Raw genomic sequence first — 5,995 nt, 5'->3', positions numbered from 1 at the left:
TTCTCCTTTTTTTCTTCTCCATATAACCCTCATCATCATATTCTATTCCACCCATAGTGCTATATCCATGGCTCACGCTCATGTATTGCGTGAAAGTTGAAAAAAGTTTGAGATTACTAAAGTGTGAAACAATTGCTTGGCCTGTCATCAGGGTTGTGCATGATGAGAGCATTCTTGTGTGACAAAAATGGAGCATGACCAAACTATATGATTTTGTAGGGATGAACATTCTTTTGCCATGTTAATTTGAGAAGACATAATTGCTTAGTTAGTATGCTTGAAGTATTATTATTTTTATGTCAATATTAGACTTTTGTCTTGAATCTTTCGGATCTGAATATTCATGCCACAACAAGGAGAATTACATTGAGAATTATGCTAGGTAGCATTCCACATCAAAAATTCTTTTTTATCATTTACCTACTCGAGGACGAGCAGGAATTAAGCTTGGGGGTGCTTGATACGTCTCCAACGTATCTACAATTTTTGATTGTTCCATGCTATTATATTATCTGTTTTGGATGTTAATGGGCTTTATTTTACACTTTTTTATTATTTTTGGGACTAACCTACTAACCCAAGGCCTAGTGCAAATTGTTGTTTTTCTGCCTATTTTAGTATTTCACAGAAAAGGAATATCAAATGGAATGAAACCTTCGGGCGAGTTATTTTTGGAACAAACGTGATCCAGAGGACTTGGAGTAGACATCAAGCCACCAACGAGGTGGCCACGAGGCAGGGGGTGTGCCTACCCCCTGGGCGCGCCCTCCCCCCTCGTGGGCCCCTCGTGGCTCCACCGACCTACTTCTTCCTCCTATATATGTTCATATACCCCGAAAACATCCAGGGGCACCACGAAACCCTATTTCCACCGCTGCAACCTTCTGTACCCAAGAGATCCCATCTTGGGGCCTTTTCCGGAGCTCCGTCGGAGGGGGCATCGATCACGGAGGGCCTCTACATCAACTCCATGGCCCCTCCGATGATGTGTGAGTAGTTTACTTCAGACCTTTAGTTCCATAGCTATTAGCTAGATGGCTTCTTCTCTCTCTTTGAATCTCAATACAAAGTTCTCCTCGATCTTCTTGGAGATCTATTCAATGTAACTCTTTTTGCGGTGTGTTTGTCGAGATCCGATGAATTGTGGGTTTATGATCAAGTCTATTTATGAACAATATTTGATTCTTCTCTGAAATCTTTTATGTATGATTAGTTATCTTTGCAAGTCTCTTCGAATTATCAGTTTGGTTTGGCCTACTAAGATTGATCTTTCTTGCAATGGGAGAAGTGCTTAGCTTTGGGTTCAATCTTGCGGTGCTCGATCCCACTGACAGAAAGGGAAACGACACGTATTGTATTGTTGCCATCGAGGATAAAAAGATGGGGTTTATATCATATTGGTTGAGTTTATCCCTCTACATCATGTCATCTTACCTAATGCGTTACTTTGTTCTTATGAACTTAATACTCTAGATGCATGCTGGATAGCGGTCGATGTGTGGAGTAATAGTAGTAGATGCAGGCAGGAGTCGGTCTACTTGTCATAGACGTGATGCCTATATACATGATCATGCCTAGATATTCTCATAATTATTCGCTTTTCTATCAATTGCTCGACAGTAATTTGTTCACCCACCGTAATACTTATGCTGTCTTGAGAGAAGCCACTAGTGAAACCTCTGGCCCCCGGGTCTATTCTCCATTATATTAATCTCCCGTCAACAAGTTATTTCTGGCACAATTTATTTTTCAATCTTTAATCTCAATCTATATCATAAAAATACCAAAAATATTTATCTTATCATTATTATCTCTATCAGATCTCACTCTCGTAAGTGGCCGGGAAGGGATTGACAACCCCTTTATCGCGTTGGTTGCGAGTTCTTATTTGTTTGTGTAGGTACGAGGGACTTGCATGTAGTTCCTACTGGATTGATACCTTGGTTCTCAAAAACCGAGGGAAATACTTACGCTACTTTGCTGCATCACCCTTTCCTCTTCAAGAGAAAACCAACGCGGTGCTCAAGAGGTAGCAACTTAAGAAACGATTTTCTTTTGAAAATAACGTCAATGGTTTTAAAATATAAAACACTCATCACAAACGTTTTAGTTAGAACACCCATATGCAAACTGACAACTTCCCCAGGAAGCCAAGGGAAAATTTGTCGAACAGAATTTGTGCAGCCCTTGATCGCATACGTTGTAGTTAGAACACCCGTATGCAAACCGACAGCTTCCCCATGAAGCCAAGAGAAAATGTGCCGAGTAGGATTTGTGCATCCCTTCACCGCAAACGGTTGTTTTTGGATGACCTGTGTGCAACCACGTACAGACAATTTGGTAAGATTTGCATCTGTCATATTGGGTATGTTGCCATTTGTCAAACTGGAAAGATTGACATTTGTTGATCTAGTAACATTGCCATTTTTCAACCTTGTAACACTGCGATTTGTCAAAATATGCTGCTAAAAATCACTAGCACTATCTAATTATTGCAACTAAAATCACTAGCATTGTTCATATGGACACCAATACAAAGTGGCATTGTACTTTTTTTGTCAAATTTGAGACCAGTTTTGATGTAATCTTTATCTAATTACAGACAGGAGATTATTAATAATTGGGAACCAATATCCCAAACGGATTATTTATTCGAACCGTAAGCTTTAGACCAACAATGGATACGTGTCATGCTTCGGTTAACCAATAAAGTGGCAGCATTAATCATCCAAATAGAAAAATAATATATGTGCCGCCACCCGACCCGTGAGCCATGCGAGCAGGCGTGAGTTGACGGGAAGCATATGCAAATGTACCATTCATTACATACAAGTCATCAACACACAAAGACAACGAAGATACATGTTGGATTATAGATTATTTCCAACAAAACATTCTTGTAAAGTCAAGTTTTTCTCACACAAAAAATAACAAAGCGATGAAATGAACTTCAGCTCAACCAATCCTCGATGTTGGAAACGCTTGCTTTGAAACATAACTGATTCTCTGGGAAGGGCCAGCTATTTTCAATCTCGAGACCAACGCAGGAATGATCATCCAGGCTGAAGCGGCCTATATCAGGATGCATATTGTGATAGCCAGGGTAGGGAACCATAGTAATGTTCGAGGTATAGATACAGTTGCTTCTCATAAATGGTAGTAATGTTGTGTCAACAGCAGCTAGATCGCCTTTCACCATCATTGGATAGTTTTGTCCAAGGAAGAGCGAGTTTTCTCCAAGATTATCAATACTGAACTAGGGAGAAGGTGTTGGTGCTAGCACACTAGTATCCATCCCGAATACCCTACAACGGATGTTGGAATAGGTCCGAAGAGTGCGACCATGGGAGACAACACCTGCTTCATTAGTAACATTAGCAGTGCCCTGTATACATACAAGAAGAGGTGATCCATCGGAATAAGTTGCCAGGCGCCACTGAGTATATAGGTCCTACTCGTCCTCATGCTCATGATCATCACCATCGTCATCTCCCCCTTGATTATAAAAAATTTCAAGTATAGGTAGTGGAATGTTCGCAGGACCTTGAAAACACAAGAAGGTTAATTAGTAAAGGGAAACTAGCTAACCCGCATGCATGTGGATGAAACAATTATAATTACGGTGGAAGACAAACGTAGCGAACCATAAGGATTCCATGCAAAAATAGTGCCACGAGTGGTGGCAGCAAACACAAGACCCTCGTATTGAATTGCATCACAGTACTCATCCATGTACAAAAATTGATTTTTGAGCAATATCCATCGAGGCGTGGAAGTAAGGACGGCGACAAGCTTGTCGAAGATAGCAACAACTTCATAGTTCTTGTAATCCCAAGAGCGGTTGGGAACTCGATAAATTGCTATCTTCCGTAGACGACAGTCACCATGATCGTATTTGAACGTATGTAGATCATCTGTGTGCTCAACCTCAGCGCAGTCTGTGATTTTTGGAAGTGGAACCCGGTGAAAAGTGTACACATTCACAAGTTCCCACTCGTAGTTATACCCAATATAAACAACCCAATCTCCATTTGCGCCTGCCCAAGCCTTACCCTCAAGCGATGGCATCTTAACATCACACGTATCATTATCAAGCGGCATCAACTTGCACAAGGCGACGGTTCTGTCATCCCCATGTCGGCGACCAGCGTCATGGCGAAGAAGATAGGGGAGATCAAACCGCTCCTGAATCCTTGGGTTCTTTGCAATGATGTTATTGTTGAGTCAAGAATGGACTTGAACAAACCTGCCGTGCTAGCCGTGGTGATGACATCGAACCAATCAATGAGTTCCTCCACCATGTCATCTTTCAGATCGGGACAAGAATAATGGGGTCGTTTACGGCATGTTCCCTCCATGGAGAAGACGATCAAACAATGTCAGAAGGAAGGGTGAAGGCAAATGGAGGGAGGAAGAGCATGCGACAGCAGTTTGAAATCAAGAGGGGAAGGCGAAGAGGCGGTGGATGGTTGCCACGGTACAAGACGAGGCTAGTGGGGAGCGAACGGTTGCCACAGAGGTCACACACTAACGACAAGGCCGAGTGAACCGCATGCCATATATCGCACACACCTTGATCTGGCTGACCATTTCTGTTGTGTTGCCTAATCACAAACAGTTCATCCGAGTGAACCGTATGTTGTATATCGCACACACCTTCATATGGCTGCTCGTTTCTTTTGTTCCTCCTCGTCGCAAACAGTTAATTGAACTGAACCGCATGTCCTGCATCGCACACACAACTAAAATCCAAACCGTGTTTGATGCATCCGTCATCGCAAACGGTTTCCACCTTTTTTACGGGGTTTTTACACCATGTTTGCGATTATTGCATCGCACATAGTTTCGTCGAAGGGTCTCTGATCATAGTGTCGCGTTAGCAGCATCCTGCAACAATGTGACATTGCATTCAAGATATATTGATCCTTTTGTTGCAATGCATGTGACAGAGTGTTGGCACTCCCTAATATGTGGAACATCATGTGCAAATAGAACACAAAATCAAAGGTTCCAAAATATGATAGAAGACCACGTGCTTCACATTTCTCGAAATCTTTCTTGCCTTCTTTTGATACATACTTGAAGGCACTAACAATTGATTGGAACAACTGAATTAAGGTTGAGAGGGTTCTATGGTGAGAACCCCAATGGATCACTACGAGGAAAATGCTTATACACAGGAGCTCACCAGTAGCGCTTTTAAAAAGGAAGCACTGCTACTAAATAGCAGCAGCGCTTTGTTATCAATAGCGCTTCTACTATGGACATAGCAGTAGAGATGTTGATACAAAACACGCTACTATTATAATTGCCAGACCATTGCAGGTAGGCTAGGTATACTAGTAGCGCTCATACATAAAAAGCGCTACTGCTATTGAACTTAGCAGTAGCGGTTTCCTCCAACTAGCGCTACTACTAAAAAACCTACTGCTAATGATCATACCAGTAGCGCTCGTTCCACTAAAATGCAATGATCATACCAGTAGCGCTTGTTCCACTAAAATGCAATGATCATACCAGTAGCGCTTGTTCCACTAAAATGCAATGATCATACCAGTAGCGCTTGCTACTACTAAAATGCAATGATCATACCAGTAGCGCTTGTTCCACTAAAGCGCTACTGCTATGTATCTTAGCAGTAGCGGTTGTTACGGACCAGCGCTACTACTACAGGTACCTTGTCCACCCGCGCGCGTCCTCACTCTCCACTCACACTCTACTCGCCCAACTCCGCCGCACGCCGTCGCCGCCGTCGCCCACCATCGCCCACCAGCGCCCCCAAGGTAACTCCCTCCCTCCATCTCCGCCCTCCTCTCGATCCCCTCCCTCTCGCTACCCTCCTCCTCTAGCCGCCCTCCTCTCTCCTCCCGTCGCCCCACCTCCATCTGCCGTCCCTTCTCCATCCTCCTCCTCCCTCCTTCCTCCCCCTCCATCTGGCACCATGCCTCCTCCCTCCTGCCTCCCTCCCTTCCCCCCTCCCTCCTCCCTCCCTCCT

Source organism: Triticum dicoccoides, chromosome 4A, assembly GCF_002162155.2.
Source record: "Triticum dicoccoides isolate Atlit2015 ecotype Zavitan chromosome 4A, WEW_v2.0, whole genome shotgun sequence".
NCBI classification, from domain to species: Eukaryota; Viridiplantae; Streptophyta; class Magnoliopsida; order Poales; family Poaceae; genus Triticum; species Triticum dicoccoides.
This window is presented reverse-complemented; position numbering follows the sequence as displayed.